This window comes from Spermophilus citellus, assembly GCF_964194105.1.
Source record: "Spermophilus citellus genome assembly, chromosome: 7".
Taxonomy (NCBI): Eukaryota; Metazoa; Chordata; class Mammalia; order Rodentia; family Sciuridae; genus Spermophilus; species Spermophilus citellus.
Window position 1 is genome coordinate 55,785,592 of NC_138188.1, and position 20,175 is coordinate 55,805,766.

Genomic DNA, 20,175 nt, shown 5'->3' on the forward strand with positions numbered 1-20,175 from the left:
GGCTCAGCAGCTGAAGCAGGAGGATCACAAATTTAACTAAGAAACTAAGAAAGATTCTGTCTCAAAAAATAAAAGAAAAAAGACTGAGGATATGGGCTATGGCTCCATGGTTAAATGCCCCTAGTTTCAATACCTGGTACAAAATAATAATAATAATAATAATAATAATTATTATTATTATTATTATTATTATTATTATTATTATTAATTGTTACCAGTAGACCTACACTATGAGAAATGCTAAATAGGTGACCCTGCTGGTGGAGACTGAAGGGCAATATCACACCCCTGCATCCCCACCACCAGAAAGAGGAACACTGCACCAGCTGTGGTTCCCTATTCACAAACAAGTGGCTCCACCCAAACCGCCTCCATCTTAGGACATTGCAGCCACGGCCATAGCCCTCCCTATGTGGTAATCTCCACCGTGGGGCAATGGACAGGGCCAGGAGGCAGCTGCCTGTTGTAGCACTGCATGCAACACTGCAGCATCACCAAATAGGCTGCCCAATGCAATCGCCCAGCCCATCCCTGCCAGCCCCACTTCTGAAAGTGCTTGCCTCCATTGCGGGACAACTCCACCACCATCTTGGGTTACCTCCACTGCCACCTCCACCATCTATCTGGGGCAGCTTCCACCTTTGGACACTTACTGGGGCCTTGAAGGCCAACATCAAGGTACCTACAGGTTTGACACTACTGTCACCACCAACTATGAACATGGCCATTTCCATCTAAGGACAACAACCGGGACCTGGAAGACCATTAGAAAAGTCTCTGTGGGCCGGATGCACCAGAAGTATCCCTATTAAGTGTGCTAACAGACTTCATCCTGTTGCAGAGGCAACAGGGAGCCTTGCATGGGGTCACCTCTCTTTCTTTTTTCTCCTGCTAACAGCTAACTTCTTTTGATTACTCTTTCACTAGTCCTATAACCTAATACCTCTATATTCTCACATTCTACCTCATAAACATCACAAGCTACACACACACACACACGCACACACACCATCACCCCATTCTTTCACCATTAGAAACTGTAAACCCCTATGAAAACCTACTGGTTATATGGGTAGAAGATAACTGAACTCATCATTTCTGTTTATAGCAACAAACTGTAATTGTCAAAATAAAAGCTACTTGATCTATGGTTGCATATTGGTTGCAATGGATGCTGTAAACATTGATATCCTCCTTAAAGGTGAGGTATTGGTAACGTGCAAAGACACTACAAGATTACAGGGTAGAAACTGCAATACTTCAGAGACGCACTGCAAGAGAGGAAGACACATAAACAACATGAAAAAACAAGAGAATAAAGTGCCTCAAACAAACCAAGATACTACAATAATAGAATTCATTGACAAAATGTCAGAGAAGGAGTTCAGAAAATACATAACTAAAATGACCTGCCAATTAAAGAATGACATAAGTGAGCAAATACAGGCAAAAATTGATCACTCCAACAAAGAGGTAAGAGAGTAAATATATGTAGCAAAAGATTACTTCAAGAAAGACAGAGATTCTGAAAACAAACAAAAATCCTTGAAATGAAGAAAATAATAAACCTAATTAAAACTCAATAGAAATCATCACCAACATACTAGATCACTTAGAAAAAAGAACCTTAGACAATAAAGACAAAATATACAATCTTGTTGAAGATGGTAAGACACCATAAACAGAACATCCAAGAATTATGAGATAGCATCAAAAGACCAAATCTAAGAATTATTGGGATAGAGGAAGGCGTAGAGATTTGAACCAAAAGAATGCACAATCTCTTCAGTGAAATAATGTCCAAAAATTTCCCAAACATGAAGAATGAATTGGAAAAATCAAATAAAAGAGGCTTACAGTACACCAAATGTACAAAATTACAACAGATCTACACCAAGACACAAATTATAATGAAAATACCTAGCCTACAGAATAAGGATAGAATTTTAAAGTCCACAAGAGAGAGGAATCAGAATACATATAGGGAGAGACAAATTCGGATCCCAGCACATTTTTCAACCCAGACCCTCAAAGCCAGGAAATCCTGGAACAACATATACAAACTGTGAAAGAAAATGGATGCCAACCAAGAACCTTATATCCAGCAAAATTAAGCTTCAGATTTGATGATAAAATAAAAAAAAATTTTCCATAAAAAACAAAAGTTAAATGAATTTACAGCAAGAAAAACTGCACTACAGAACATTCTTGGCAAGATATTTCATGAGGAGAAAATAAAAAACAACAATGAAAATATGCAAAAGAAGGAAAAAACAATCAAAGGAGAAACCAAGTCAAGTTAAAAACCAAAAATAAACCAACATGAACTGGAATACAAACCATGTCTCAATAATAACCCTGAATGTTAATGGCCTGAACTTATCAATAAAAAGACATAGACTGGAAGATTGGATTTTTCAAAAGGACCCAACAATATTCTGTCTTCAAGAGACTCATCTCACAGGAAACATATCCAACAGACTAAAGGTGAAAGGGTGGGAAAAAAACAGACCACTCATATGGACTATAGAAACAAGCAGGGATCTCCATTCTCATTTTAAATAAAGTAGACTTCAAGCCAAATCAAAAGGGATAAAAAGGACATCTCATACTTCATACACCAACGAGACATAACAATTATAAATATATGCTCCAAACAATGGAGCATCTACGTGTATCAAACAAACCCTTTTGAACTTCAAGAATAAAATAGACCATAACACAATAATACTGGGTGATTTTAACACATCTTTCTCACCACTGGACAGATCTTCCAAACAAAAACTAAAAAAGAAACTATAGAAATCAATAATACAATCAATAATTTGGACTTAACAGACATATATAGAATATTCCATCCATCTACAAGTGAATATCCCTTTTTCTCAGCAGCACATGGACAATTCTCTAAAACAGAACATATGTTATGCCACAAAGCAAGTCTTAGCAAATACAAAAAAATAGAGATAGTACCCTGTGTTCTATCTGACCATATTGGAATGAAATTAGAAATTAATGATAAAATAAAAAATAGAAGCTACTCCAACACCTGGAAAATAAATAATACACTATTGAATGATACATGGATAACAGAAGACATCATGGAGGAGATAAAAAAAAATTCTTAGAGGTAAATGAGAACTCCAATCCAACATATCAAAATCTCTGGGACACTATGAAGGAGTGCTAAGAGGAACGTTTATTGCATTAAGTTCATTCAATAAAAGAAGAAAAAATCAACAAATAAACAACTTGATATTACATATCAAAGCACTAGAAAAAAAAGTAAAAACCAGTACCAAAAGAAGTAGAAAACAGAAGGGGCAGTTGTTGTAGCTCAGTGGTAGAGTGTTCACCTAGCATGTGTGTGGAACTGGGTTCCTCATATAAAAATGAAAAAATAAATTCCATAAAAATTAATAAATAAAATAAAGGTATTGTATCCATCTACAACTAAAAAAATATTTTAAAAAAAGTAGAAGACACAAAATAAATTGAAACAAAAGAAAACAATTCAAAAAATTGACAAAAAAAGCTGGTTCTTTGAAAACATAAATAAAATTGCCAAACCCTTAGCCACACTAACACAAAGAATGAGAAAGAAAACTCAGATTAGTAAAATTCATGATGAAAAAGGAAATATCATGATCAGACACTATTGAAATACAGAAGATAATTAGAAACTATTTTAAAAATTTATACTCCAGTAAAATAGAAACCTTGAGGACACCAACAAATTTCTAGAGGCATATGACCTACCCAAACTGAACCAGGAGGACATACACAACTTAAACAAATCAATTTTGCAAGGAAATAGAAGACACCATTAAAAGCCTACCAACCAAGAAAAGGCCAGGACCACACAGCATTTCAGCCAAGTTCTACAAGACACACAATACTCCACAAATTATTCCATGAAATTGAAAAAGAGGAACTCTTCCAAACTCATTCTATGAGGCTAGTATAACCCTGATACCAAAACCAGACAGAGACACATCAAAGAAAGAAAATTTCAGATCAATATCCCTGATGAACATAGATGCAAAAAATTCTCAATAAAATTTTGACAAATCACATACAAAAACATATTTTTTAAAAAGTGCACAAATCACATACAAAAACATATTTAAAAAATAGTGCACCATGATCAAGTGGGGTTCATTCCAGGGATGCAAGTTTGGTTCAAAATTCAGAAATCACTAAATCACGTCTATAGACCAAAAGATAAGAATTATATGGTCATATCAATTGAAGCAGAGAAAGCATTTGACAAAATACAGCACACTTTCATATTCAAAACACTTGAAAAATCTTGAATAGAAGGAACATACCTCAATATTGTAAGTTATCTATGCTAAACATCCAAGGCCAACATCATTCTAAATGGAGAAAAATTGGAAGCATTCCCTCTAAAACCTGGAACAAGGAAGGGATGCCCTCTTTCATCACTTCTATTCAACATAGTTCTTGAAACTCTAGCCAGAGCAATTAGACAAGGAAATTAAAGGGAGACAAATAGGAAAAGAAGAACTCAAACTATCATTATTTGCTGATGACATTAGAGGATACAAAAACTCCACCAGAAAACTTCTAGAATTAATTAATGAATCCAGCAATGTAGCAGAATATAAAATCAATACCCATAAATAAAATGCATTTCTATACATCAGTGATGAATCCTCTGAAAGAGAAATTAGGACAACTACCCCATTCACAATAGCCTCAAAAAAAAAATACTTGGGAATCAACTTAATAAAAGAGATGAAAGTCTTCTACAATGAAAACTATAGGACACTAAAGAAAGAAATTAAAGAAGACCTAGGGAGGAAGCCACCCGGCGCCAGCCAAGCCAGACCAGAGGAGGAAGCCGCCATCGCCAAGCCAGACAGGAGGAGAAAGCCCGGCCCCGCCCCGTGTGCTAGTCCGGAGGAAGCCCATCAACCCTTAAAACCCATGAAAGCGGGTGTGGCTACCAGCACGGTTCTGCATCTGATCCAGGTACCCAGTTTCCAACTCCCCCACCCTTAGCTGTAATAACTCAAAATATTTCCCACAAGCTTTTGGGGGTTGTAGCTATCAACGCAAAATAACAACTGTATAGGCACCTGGTTTCTACCTCAGAGACTAGAGTAGGGAAGATACAGGTGGAAGCTCATTTCCTTTCACACTGGCTATACCCACCACCCTGAATACAGAGGCTCAAGCTAGGAATAGACAACGCCACCTGCTGGAAGCAAGGAAAACAGTGTTCTGAGAGACTTTTTTTTCTTTCTTTCTCTCTTTTCTTCTCTATCTTCCACAACTTCAACATATGTGAAACCAAGAACTGGGCATGAACAACCGAATTACCAAAGTAATATAATATAGAGGAATTGCATATACCCCACCTTTCCCCCATTTTTTTCTTTATTTCTATCTTACTTTCCTTTTCCTTCTCTCTTATTTCTTTTCTCTTCCTTGTTATTTTTTTTTCTTTTTTTTCATTCATATTCTCTCTATCCCACTTTCAATCTCCTAACTTTTGCTATCTATACATAGGGTAACTATCTAAATACAGATAGGAGGTTGAGTCTATACATTCTTCCATAAATTACCAGTCTATTGGTTAGAGTTCTCCAAAGGTGCTAAGTTAGTTTAACCTCATACCCTCACTCCTTTCCCTCTAAGCATAACATCCTTCATCTGAAATTAAGTTTTCTATATGCCACCAGATATGGTATGCCTTTTGTGAAACTAATGAATATATTCTTAAGTAATAATTAAAACCAATATCTATAGACTTAGAATCTAACTATAAATGTATTAATAATGAAAATTTGTGCTTAGATGATGTACTGTTGATATTGGGAACTGTTAACATTGTCTTTCTCCGCAAAAGAGGGATTTTGGAGCTATTCAAGAACAATACAAATATATAAGGGGAAAAACATTAACACAACAGTTTCACAAAGCTAGAAAGAATCATGAGCAGTATGAAAAGACAAGGAAAGAAAGGACCACAAACAATACAGGTCAATTCAATATTAGATGAGGTAATATCTGCAGCTGATGGAATGTCAGACAAAGAGTTCAGGATATACATGCTTCAGATGATCTGGAGTCTCAAGGAAGACATTATACAGCAAATTCAGACAATGAAAGATCACTTTGACAATGAATTACATAAACAAATCCAAGAAGCAAAAGATCAACTCTATAGGAAGATAGGGGATATAAAAAACAAACAGAAATCCTGGAAATGCAGGAAACAATAAACCTAATTAAAAACTCAAATGAGAGTATTACCAGCAGAGTAAAACACTTAGAAGATAGAACTTCATACAATGATGAAAAAGTTTTTCAACTTGAAAAGAACATAGACAACTCAATGAGAATGTAAAGAAATCATGAGCAGAACATCCAAGAATAATGGGATAACATAAAGAAACCAAACCTAAGAGTTATTGGGATACAAGAGGGTATAGAGGTCCAAACCAAGGGAATGAGCAATCTATTCAATGAAATAATACTAGAAAACTTCCCAGAATTAAAGAATGAAAAAGAAATCCAAATACTAGAAGCCTATAGGACACAAAATGTACAAAATCGTAAGAGATCCACACCAAGACACAAAATAATGAAGATGCCCAACATACAGAATAAGGAGAGAAACTTAAAAGCCACAAGAGAGAGGAAGCAGATTACATTTAGGGGTAAACCAATCAGGATAACTGCTGATCTTTCAACACAGACCCTGAAAGCTAGAAGATCCTGTAACAAATATTTCAAACACTGAAAGAAAAAAGGTTCCAACCAAGAATCATGTATCCAGCAAAATTAAGCTTCAGGATTGAAGATGAAATAAAAATCTTCCATGATAAACAATAGTTAAAAGAATTTGCAGCTAGAAAACCAGCTCTTCAAAACATCCTTGGCAAAACATTACAGGAAGAGGAAATGAAAAATAACAATGAAAACCAACAGCGGGAGGCAGTACAGTAAAGGAAAAACTCATCATAGAGGAAAAACAAATCATGTTAAGTAACATACATAATCAAATATGGCTGGAAATACAAACCATATCTCAAGAGTAACCCTAAATGTTAATGGCTTAAATGCACCAATCAAAAGACATAGGCTAGTAGAATGGATTTAAAAAAAAAGATCCAACAATATGCTGCCTACAGGAAACTCATCTGATAGAAAAAGACATACAGACTGAAGGTGAAAGATTGGGAAAAATCATATCACTCATACGGACCCCAGAAGCAAGCAGGGGTGTCCATACTTGTATCAAATAAAATAGACTTCAAGCCAAAGTTAATCAAAAGGGATAAACAAGGACACTGCATACTGCTCAACAAGACTTTACGATCATTAATATATACGCCCCAAACAATGGTGCAGCTACGTTCATCAAACAAATTCTTCTCAAGTTCAAGAGTCAAATAGACCACAACACAATAATCATGGGAGATTTTAACACACCTCTCTCACCACTGGACAGATCTTCCAAACAAAAGTTGAATAAAGAAACCATAGAACTCAATAATACAATTAATAGTTTAGACTTAATTGATATATACAGAATATACCACCCAACATCAAGTGGATACACTTTCTTCTCAGCAGCTCATGGATCCTTCTCAAAAATAGACCATATATTATGTCACAAGGAAAATCATATCAATTACAAAGGAGTAGAGATACTACCATGCATTTTATCTGATCATGATGGAATGAAATTGGAAATCAATAATAAAATGAGAAAGAAAAAATTTTACATCACATAGAGATTAAACAATATGCTACTGAATGAACAAAGGGTTACAGAAGACATCAAAGAGAAAATTAAAAAATTCTTAGAGGTAAATGAAAACTCAGACACAACATATCAAAATCTCTAGGACACTATGAAAGCAGTACTAAGAGGAAAATTCATTTTATGGAGTTCATTCCTTAAAAGAAGGAAAAGCCAACAAATAAATGACCTCACACTACACCTCGAAGCCTTAGAAAAAGAAGAAAAAATCAGCAGCAAATACAGTAGAAGGCAAGAAATAATTAAAATTAGAGCTGAAATCAATGAAATCGAAACAAAAGAAACAATCGAAAAAAATTGACAAAACTAAAAGTTGGTTCTTTGAAAAAATAAATAAGATTGATAGACCACTAGCCATGCTAACAAAGAGAAGAAGAGAGAGAACCCAAATTACTAGCTTACGGGATGAAAAAGGCAACATCACAACAGACATAATTAGAAATTATTTTGAAACCCTATACTCTAATAAAATAGAAGATAGTGAAGGCATTGATAAATTCCTTAAGACATATGAACTACCCAGATTGAGTCAGGACAATATAAACAACCTAAACAGACTAATATCAAGTGAGGAAATAGAAGAAGACATCAAAAGACTACCAACCAAGAAAAGCCCAGGACCGGATGGATATACAGAAGAGTTTTACAAGAACTTTAAAGAAGAACTAATACCAATACTCTACAATCTATTTCAGGAGATAGAAAAAGAGGGAGAACTTCCAAATTCATTCTATGAGGCCAATATCACCCTGATTCCCAAACCAGATAAAGACACCTCAAAGAAAGAAAACTACAGACCAATATCCCTAATGAATTTAGATGCAAAAATCCTCAATAAAATTCTGGCAAATCAGATACAAAAACATATCAAAAAGATCGTGCACCATGATCAAGTAGGATTCATCCCTGGGATGCAAGGCTGGTTCAATATACGGAAATCAATAAACGTTATTCACCACATCAATAGACTTAAAGATAAGGACCATATGATCATCTCGATAGATGCAGAGAAAGCATTCGACAAAGTACAGCATCCCTTTATGTTCAAAACACTAGAAAAACTAGGGATAACAGGAGGATATACAATCAATCAATAAGTACATGAAAAAATGCTCACCATCTCTAGCAGTCAGAGAAATGCAAATCAAAACCACCCTAAAATACCATCTCACTCCAGTAAGATTGGCAGCCATTATGAAGTCAAACAACAACAAGTGCTAGCAAGGATGTGGGGAAAAGGGTACACTTGTACATTGCTAGTGGGACTGCAAATTGGTGCGGCCAATTTGGAAAGCAGTATGGAGATTTCTGGGAAAGCTTGGAATGGAACCACCATTTGACCCAGCTATTGCCCTTCTCAGACTATTCCCTGAAGACCTTAAAAGAGCATACTATAGGGATACTGCTACATCAATGTACGTAGCAGCACAATTCACAATAGCTAGACTATGGAACCAACTTAGATGCCCTTCAATAGATGAATGGATTTAAAAAATGTAGCATTTATACACAATGGAGTATTACTCAGCACTAAAAAAATGACAAAATCATGGAATTTGCAGGGAAATGGATGGCATTAGAGCAGATTATGCTAAGTGAAGCTAGCCAATCCCTAAAAAACAAATACCAAATGTCTTCTTTGATATAAGGAGAGCAACTAAAAACAGAGCAGGGAGGAAGAGCGTGAGAAAATATTAACATTAAACAGGGATGAGAGGTGGGTGGGAAAGGGAGAGAGAAGGGAAATTGTATGGAAATGGAAGGAGACCTTCATTGTTATACAAAATTACATATAAGAAGATATGAGGGGAAAGGGAAAAAATCAAGGGAGAGAAATGAATTATAGTAGATGGGGTAGAGAGAGAAGATGGGAGGGGAGGGGAGGGGGGATAGTAGAGGATAGGAAAGGTAGCAGAATACAACAGTCATTAGTATGGCAATATGTAAAAACGTGGATGTGTAACCGATGTGATTCTGCAATTTGTATACGGGGTAAAAATGGGAGTTCATAACCCACTTGAATCAAATGTATGAAATAGGATATGTCAAGAGCTTTGTAATGTTTTGAAAAACCAATAAAAAAATAAAATAAATAAAAAATTTAAAAAAAAATAAAGAAGACCTTAGAAGATGGAAATATCTCCCATGTCTAAGACCGGAAAAATTAATATTGTCAAAATGGCCATACTACCCAAAGTGCTATACAGATTCAATGTGATTCCAATTAAAGTCCCAACATCATTCCTTATAGAAATAGAAAAGGCAATCATGAAATTCATTTGGAAAAGCAAGAGAATGAGAATATCCAAAGCAATCCTTAGCAAGAAGAGTAAAGCAGGAGGCACCACAATAACAGAACTTAAACTATACTACAGAGCTATAGTAACAGAAACAGCATACTAATGGCACCAAAATAGATATGTAGACCAATGGTACAGAATAGAAGACACAGAGACAAACTCACATAAATTTACAGTTATCCCAGACTAGACAAAGGCACCAAAAACATGCATTGAAGAAAACATAGCCTCTTTGACAAATGGTTCTAGGAGAACTGGAAATCCATGTGCAGCAAAATGAAAATAAACCCCTATCTCTCACCATGCACAAAACTCAACTCAAAGTGGATCAAGGACCTAGGAATTAGTCCAGAGATCCTGCACCTAATAGAGGAAAAAGTAGGCCCAAATCTTCATCATGTCAGATGACTTTCTCAACAAGACTCCTAAAGTGCAAGAAATAAACTCAAGAATTAATAAATGGGATGGACTCAAACTAAAAAGCTTCTTCTCAGAAAAAGAAACAATCAATGAGGTGAAGAGAAACTCTACGTTTTGGGAGCAAAATTTTGCCACATGCATGTCAGATAGAGCACTAATCTCCAGGATATATAAAGAACTCAAAAAACTTAACACCAAACAAACAAAAAAGCCCAATCAATAAATGGGATAAGGAGCTGAGCAAATACTTCTCAGAAGAAGATATACATTCGATCAATAAATATATGAAAAAAATGTTCAACATCTCTAGTAACTAGAGAAATTCCAATCAAAACTACTACAAAATTTCATCTCACAACAGTTAGAATGGTAGTTATCAAGAATACAAACAACAATAAGTGTTGGTAAGGATGTCGGGGAAAAGGCACACTTATACATTGCTGATGGGACACAAAATTGGTGCAAGCAATCTGGAAAGAAGTATGGAGATTACTTAGAAAACTTGGAATGGAACTACCATTTTACCCAGCTATCCCACTCCTCAGTTTACACCCAAAGGACTTAAGATCAACATACCATAGTAACACAGCCACATCAATGTTCATAGCAGCTCAAATCACAATAGCTAAACTGTAGAAGCCACCAAGATTCCCTTCAATAAATGAATGGATAAAGAAATTATGGTACATATACACAATGGAATATTATTCAGCATGAAAAGAAATTGAAATTATAGCATTTACAGGTAAATGGATGGAGTTGGAGAATATCATGCTAAGCAAAGTATGCCAATCCCAAAAAAACAAAAGCCAATTGTTCTCTCTAATAAGTAGATGTTGATCCATAATTGGGAGGGGGAAGGCATGGGGAAAATGGAGGAATTTTGATTAGGATAAAGGGAGGGAGGGTGGTTAGGGAACATGGGGCAGGAAAGATGGTGGAATGAGATGAACATCATTACCCTAGGTACATGTACGACTGCACATATGGTGCAATGTTACATCGTGTAAAACCAGAGAAATAAAAACTTATGCTGCAGAATAGCCAACTGTGAGACCGGAGATCCAGGCTGACTGATTGGTGCGGCCTGCCCCGTGGCTACAGAAGGCAGGGCGCCACAGAGAAGCGATTAATTAGCAAGCAGGGAGAAAAATGGCTGCGATTCGGTGGAATCCCGCTGGCTGAGCCCGCACTGACCCCCGGGCTGAGTATGGGATTTCAGATGGGGAAGGAAGCAGTACAGTCCTATCCCCCACAATGGAAACAAAACAATAGAGTGCCAGGGTTCCCAATAGCCACCCTCCACACCCAACAAACGGCAGGCCCAGAGTACAGTTTGAACTGCCGAGAGCCATCACTAAGGGGAAATCTGGTCTAGCAGGAGAAACCAAGACTAGCAGAAGAAACCAGGGGACTAGAGGCCAGGCCCTCTCGACTGGGCGGCTGGAAACCGAAGGCCCGCCAGCGACAGTTCACCCACTGCCCGCGTAACTGGGCGGTAGGAGAACGCCCGCCTGCCGGCTACCGACAGCACGACTGGATGGCTAGAGATCGCCCGCCCACCGGCGACAGCCAGCCCGCTGCCCGCGCAACTGGGTGGCTGGAGTCCACCCCCCCGCTGGCGACCAATCACCCACCCGCTGCCTATGATACTGGGCAGCTGGAGACCGCCCGCCTGCTGCGACCGGGAGCTGAAACCAAACAGAGACAGTCCAGTCACACCCCCCATTAGGACACCCCGGCAAGGAGCCTGGGGCCCGTCATAGCATAGTAGTGATGTCACTGGAGCTCGGCCCTCAGAATTCCTTCCCAGTGGAATCCTCGTTAGCAGGCATAGTTTAACAACACAACGGAGAGACAACAGAGTAATACAGAACCAAAACAAATCTATAGAAGAGAGCAGAAACATGGCAATCAAATAGAGCTGGAAAGTAACGTGAACAACATGAGAAAACAAGAGAAAAAAGGAGTACAAACAATGCAGGACAACTTAATTCTACAGGAGGACATAGAAACATCAGAAGCAGGGATAGGGAAAGAACTCAAGGCATACCTAACTCGAATGGAAAGGAATATTAGAGAAGACATGAGACAGCAAGTCCAAGCAATAAAAGTATATTTTGAAAATGAATTAAACAAACAAATTCAAATGGCAAAGAATGAGCTCTACCAGGAGATAGAGATCTTAAAAAAAATCAAACAATAATCCTAGAATTGCAGGAAACTATAAACCAAATTAAAAACTCAAACGAGAATATTACAAATAGACTTGATCAAGTAGAAGTCAGAACATCAGATAATGAAGACAAGGTTTATCAACTTGAAAAGAATATAGTCAACACAGAAAAGAAGCTTAAATCCCACGAGCCATCTATTCAAGAGATATGGGATGTCATAAAAAAACAAATTTGAGAGTCATCGGGATAGAAGAAGGCACAGAGATTCAAACCAAAGGAATGGACAGCATATTAAATGAAATAATTCTAGAAAACTTCCCAGAGATGAAAGATGAAATGGACTGCCAAATCCTGGAAGCCTACAGGACCCCAAACATTCAAAACCATAATAGACCAACTCCAAGACATATAATTATGAAGATAGCCAATGTACAGAACAAGGAGAGAATATTAAAAGCTACGAGAGAAAGGAGGCAGATTACATTCAGGGGTAAACCAATTAGGTTAAAGAGGGATTTCTCATCACAGACTTTGAAAGCAAGAAGATCCTGGAACAATGTATTTCAAACACTGAAAAATAATGGATTCCAACCAAGAATACTGTATCCAGCAAAATTAAGCTTCAGATTTGACAATGAAATTAAAATCTTTCACGATAAACAAAAGCTAAAAGAATTCGTGGCAAGAAAACCAGCTCTGCAAAGCATTTTGAGCAAAATACTACAAGAAGAGGAATTGAAAAATAGTGCCCAAAACTAACAGCAGGAGGTATCTCAGTAAAGGGGGAGGAAAATAACCAAAAAGCAAAACTAGCCAAACTAAAATAAATAAATAAAGAAGCATGACTGGAAGTACAAATCATATCTCAATTGTAACCTTAAATGTTAATGGCCTAAACTCACCAATCAAGAGACATAGGCTAGTAACCTGGATCAAAAAACAAATCCAACAATATGCTGCCTTCAGGAGACTCATATGATAGGAAAAGACATACATAGGCTGAAGGTAAAAGGTTGGGAAAAATCATACCACTCACATGGTCCTCGGAAGCAAGCAGGAGTGGCCATACTCATATCGAATAAAATCAACTTCAAACCTAAGTTAATCAAGAAGGATAAAGAAGGACACTATATACTGTTAAAAAGAACCATCCACCAACAAGACTTAACAATTATCAATTTGTATGCACCAAACAATGGAGCTGCAACATTCATAAAACAAACTCTCCTCAAGTTCAAGAGTCAAATAGACCACAACACAATAATTATGGGTGACTTCAACACACCACTCTCGCCATTAGACACATCCTCTACACAAAAACTGAACAAAGAAACTATAGAACTCAACAGCACAATCAATAACCTAGACTTAACCAACATATATAGAATATATCAACCATCATCAAGTGGATACACGTTCTTCTCAGCAGCACATGGATTCTACTCAAAGATAGACCATATGCCACAAGGCAACTCTTAGTAAGTATAAAGGCGTGGAGATAATACCATGCACCATATCTGATCATAATGGAATGAAATTGGAAATCAATGATAAAAGAAGGAAGGAAAAATCCTATATCACATGGAAAATGAATAATATGTTACTGAATGATCAGTGGGTTAGAGAAGACATAAAGGAGGAGTTGAAAAAATTCTTAGAGATAAATGATAATACAGACATAACATACCGGGATCTATGGGACACAATGAAAGCAGTTTTAAGAGGGAAATTCATTTCTTGGAGTTCTTTCCTCAAAAAAAGAAAAAAACCAACAAATAAATGAACTCACACTACACCTCAAAAACCTAGAAAAGGAAGAGCAAAACAACAGCAAATGTAGTAGAAGACAAGAAATAATTAAAATCAGAGGAGAAATCAACGAAATTGAAACAAAAAAAACATTGAAAAAATTGATAAAACTAAAAGTTGGTTCTTTGAAAAAATAAATAAGATAGATAGGCCCTTAGCCATGCTAACGAAGAGAAGAAGAGAGAGAACTCAAATTACTAACATACGGGAGGAAAAAGGCAATATCACAACAGACACTACAGAAATACAGAAGATAATTAGAAAGTATTTTGAAACCCTATATTCCAATAAAATAGAAGATAGTGAAGATATCGATAAATTTCTTAAGGCATATGATCTGCCCAGATTGAGACAGGAAGACACACACAATTTAAACAACCAATAACAAAGGAAGAAATAGAAGAAGCCATCAAAAGACTACCAACCAAGAAAAGCCCTGGACCGGATGGGTATACAGCGGAGTTCTACAAAACCTTTAAAGAAGAATTAATACCAATACTTTTCAAGCTATTTCAAGAAATAGAAAAAGAAGGAGCTCTTCCAAATTCATTCTATGAGGCCAACATCACTCTGATCCCGAAACCAGACAAAGACACTTCAAAGAAAGAAAACTACAGACCAATATCTCTAATGAACCTGGATGCAAAAATTCTCAATAAAATTCTGGCGAATCGAATACAAAAACATATCAAAAAACTTGTGCACCATGATCAAGTAGGATTCATCCCTGGGATACAAGGCTGGTTCAATATACGGAAATCAATAAATGCTATTCACCACATCAATAGGCTTAAAGAAAAGAACCATATGATCATCTCGATAGATGCAGAAAAAGCATTTGACAAAGTACAGCATCCCTTTATGTTCAAAACACTAGAAAAACTAGGGATAACAGGAACTTACCTCAACATTGTAAAAGCTATATATGCTAAACCTCAGGCTAGCATCATCCTAAACGGAGAAAAACTGAAGGTATACCCTCTAAAATCTGGAACAAGACAGGGATGCCCTCTATCACCACTTCTATTCAATTTAGTTCTCGAAGTACTAGCCAGAGCAATTAGACAGACAAAAGAAATTAAAGGCATAAAAATAGGAAAAGAAGAAATTAAATTATCGCTATTTGTGGATGACATGATAATATACTTAACAGACCCAAAAGGCTCTACAAAGAAGCTGCTAGAGTTAATAAATGAATTCAGCAAAGTGGCAGGTTATAAAATCAACATGCATAAATCAAAGGCATTCCTGTATATCAGCAACAAAACCTCTGAAATGGAAATAAGGAAAACCACTCCATTCACAATATCCTCAAAGAAAATAAGATACTTGGGGATCAACCTAACAAAAGAGGTGAAAGATTTATACAATGAAAACTACAGAACCCTAAAGAGAGAGATAGAAGATCTCAGAAGATGGAAAAATATACCCTGTTCATGGATAGGCAGAACTAACATCATCAAAATGGCGATATTACCAAAAGTTCTCTATAGGTTTAATGCAATGCCAATCAAAATCCCAACGGCATTTCTTGTAGAAATAGATAAAGCAATCATGAAATTCATATGGAAAAACAAAAGACCCAGAATAGCAAAAGAAATTCTAAGCAGGAAGTGTGAATCTGGAGGTATAGCGATACCAGAGTTCAAACTGTACTACAAAGCAATAGTAACAAAAACAGCATGGTACTGGTACCAAAACAGGCAGGTGGACCAATGGTACAGAATAGAGGACACAGAGACTAATCCACAAAGTTACAAATATCTTATATTTGATAAAGGGGCTAGAAACATGCAATGGAGGAAGGATAGCATCTTCAACAAATGGTGCTGGGAAAACTGGAAATCCATATGCAACAAAATGAAACTGAATCCCTTTCTCTCGCCATGCACAAAAGTTAACTCAAAATGGATCAAGGAGCTTGATATCAAATCAGAGACTCTGCGTCTGATAGAAGAAAAAGTTGGCTCCAATCTACATATTGTGGGGTCAGGCTCCAAATTCCTTAATAGGACGCCCATAGCCCAAGATTTAATAACAAGAATAAACAAATGGGACTTACTTAAACTAAAAAGTTTTTTCTCAGCAAGAGAAACAATAAAAGAGGTAAATAGAGAGCCTACATCCTGGGAACAAATTTTTACCCCTCACACCTCAGATAGAGCCCTAATGTCCAGAATATACAAAGAACTCAAAAAATTAAACAATAATAACAAATAACCCAATCAACAAATGGGCCAAGGACCTGAACAGACACTTCTCAGAGGAGGATATACAATCAATCAACAAATACATGAAAAAATGCTCACCATCTCTAGCAGTCAGAGAAATGCAAATCAAAACCACCGTAAGATACCATCTCACTCCAGTAAGATTGGCAGCCATTATGAAGTCAAACAACAATAAGTGTTGGTGAGGATGTGGAGAAAAGGGTATACTTGTACATTGCTGGTGGGACTGCAAATTGGTGAGGCCAATTTGGAAAGCAGTATGGAGATTCCTGGGAAAGCTGGGAATGGATCCACCATTTGACCCAGTTATCGCCCTTCTCGGACTATTCCCTGAGGACCTTAAAAGAGCGCACTATAGGGATACGGCCACATCAATGATTATAGCGGCACAATTCACAATAGCTAGACTGTGGAACCAACCTAGATGCCCTTCAATAGATGAATGGATAAAAAAAATGTGGCATTTATACACAATGGAGTATTATGCAGCACTAAGAAATGACAAAATCATAGAATTTGCAGGGAAATGGATGGCATTAGAGCAGATTATGCTAAGTGAAGCTGGCCAAGCCCTAAAAACAAATGCCAAATGTCTTCTTTGATATAAAGAGAGCAACTAAGAACAGAACAGGAAGGAAGAGCATGAGGAAAAGACTAACAGTAAACAAAGACGAATTGGGGGAGAGAAAGGGAGAGAGAAGGGAAAGCATATGGAAATGGTAGGAGACCTTCAATGATACACAAAATTATAAGAGGTTGTGAGGGGCAAGGGGGAGGGGAAAAAGGGGGGAGAGAATTGAACAACAGCAGAGGAGGTAGAGAGGGAAGATGGGAGGGGAGGGGAGGGGAGGGGGGATAGTAGGGGATAGGGATGGTAGCAGAATACAACAGTCACTAATATGCCATTATGTAAAAATGTGAGTGTGTAACAGATGTGATTCTGCAATCTGTATTTGGGGTAAAAATGGGAGTTCAAAACCCAATTGAGTCAAATGTATGAAAGATGATATATCATGAGTTCTGTAATGTTTTGAACAATCAATAAAAAAATTTTAAAAAAACATGCTGCAATTGTGTACAATGAATCAAGATTCATACTGCTATCATATGTACCTAATTAAAATAAATCGATTAATTAATTTTTTAAAAGAATTTGTAGAAACTTGAGACAAACTGGTGATTGTGGAAGGAAGTTTCTAGAATCTTCAATATGGATGAAAACTCCCTACTCTGAAAATGATGCCTGAAAGGACTGTAATTCATAATAAGGCCAAGTCAATGCCAGGTTTCAAAGTTTTAAGTACAGAATAACAGTGTTAATTATGGGAAATGTTTCAGGTTACAAACAGAAATAATTTGTAACCTAGAACAATAAGAACCCACGGCTGTCATGAATATAAATAAACAAATGCTGCCAGGGTACCACAGGAGCAATTAGAAGTCATGGATAACACAGGTCCTCTTCCAAGATGTCCTCATAAACTGCTGTGCCAGCAAAATGGAAAAGTTTTATAATATAATATATCATTCAAGATTTTGTTTATTGTTGATAACACTTCCTTAATGCTCCTTTTCTTGGTAATCTTCATCCCAATGGTAAAGTGATATTTCTCCTCCAAATACTACCTCTTCAGCCCAACCAATAGATTAGTATTATAGCAGCTTTCATGGTCTACCTCTTGAGAAGGACCTTTGCCCAGGCTGTTGCTTTAATTGAAGAAGACACCAAGAAGGTAATAATGCAACTCTGGCAGGATAATAATATCTATGACTTCATAAAACACTGCTTGGGTTTGGGTGATGTCACCAAATGGTTTATGAATAACATCTGGAAAAACACACTCAACTGATTTGCACTTGACTCCAAGGATTTGCCAAGAAGAGACTACAAAACTCAACAAGGCTATGTGGGTAAGGAGAATATTGGGAAACTCCTCAAAGTGGTTCCTGAGGGATTAACTAATGAGGAACTGTTAAAACTGGAATGGGGAGGCATAGTTAAAGAAAAAGAAAATTCATGGTGAAGTAATTATCAAATACTTTGAAGATCTCAACAAGCTCCCCCCAAAATGTTTGTAAAACAGTGATATTGATGATACTAACACTATGTAGACCTAGGCTAGTATGTATATTTGTGTCTTTGTTTTTAACAAAAAAAGTTTTAAAAATTAAAAAAATTTTAAAACAGAAAAAAGTTTATAGAATGAGGACAGAAAGAATATAGTTTTGTAATCCTGTACAATGTGTTAAGCTTCTTGTTATTAAGACTAAAGAGCCAAAATGTTCAAAAAGTTTAAAAGCATTTAAAGTAAAAAAGTTACTGTTAACTAAGGTTAATTTATTATTGAAAAAAGAAAAACATTTTTATAAGTTTAGTATATACTAAGTATACAATGTTCATAAAGTCTATAGTGTAACATATAGTAAGGTCCCAGGCCTTCACATTTATTCACCACTTACTTACTGGCTAATTCACAGCAATTTTTTAAGCTCTATTCCTGATAAGTGCTTTATACAGTTTTTCCATTTTTTATCCTTTATACTATATTTTTACTGTACCTTCCCTATATTCAGGTACATTTAGATACACAAATACTTACCATTATGTTAATAATGGCCTAAAGTATTCAGTACAGTGATCTGCTATTCAGATTTATAACCTAGAAGTAATATACCATACAACCTCTATGTGTAGTAGGCTGCAAGATCTAGTTGTGTATAAGCACTCTGTGATGTTCACACAGTGATGAAATCATCCAATGACACATTTCTGAAAACATGTCCCTGTTGTTAGATGATGTATGATCACATATAAACTTACATAAATTGTATCGAAATCAATGGTAATAAATACTAAAAAACCATCACTCCCTAATTATTTGCTACATCTTATTATCATCTGCACCCTGAGGTTATTGCATTTATTGCACACTTATGGTAGAAATACCATATAGCACTATGTTATTATACATCTTTTTCAAACTCCTATTGGGTGATATTGAAAGGTTAATAAAATAGGTACTTGTCACTCCGTTTTTCTATATGCTTAACAAAACACTGTTTGCTAATCTTGTTCCCAGGATGTGCTGTCCCCAACTGTGAACTGTTTGCTAATCTTGTTCCCAGAATGAGCTGTCCCCAACTGCCAAACTACAAAATGTAACTTCTCTCCCTGCCCTCTCCAAGGAAAGTATATAAGCTCTGCTTAAGCTGTTCTCAGGGCTCTATCTCTCTTTGTTATAGAGAGCTGTGGGCCCTAGCATGCTGGAAACCAAATAAACCCTCCCTTCTGCTGTTGCATAAGACAGTCTCTTGTGGTCTCTTCCTCTGACGTTTCGCCGGACCCTTACAATATCAGGTTGGTAGCTTGATCTTGGCAATGCTGAGCAGTTAATTTTTTACCAAACCCAGAGCCTCCAGCCTGCTCTACCACTGAA

The 20,175-nt window shown here is 36.6% G+C and overlaps 1 pseudogene across 1 annotated transcript in view; it reads left to right on the forward strand.

The window, feature by feature from the left end:
• The first annotated feature begins 435 nt into the window (after positions 1 to 435).
• Positions 436 to 20,175, forward strand: part of LOC308653289 (ferritin heavy chain-like) — a 49,212-nt pseudogene continuing 29,472 nt past the window's right edge. The window contains exon 1 of the transcript in view: positions 436 to 688. The product of the transcript in view is annotated as a ferritin heavy chain-like (transcript). The remainder of the gene's footprint in view (positions 689 to 20,175) is intronic.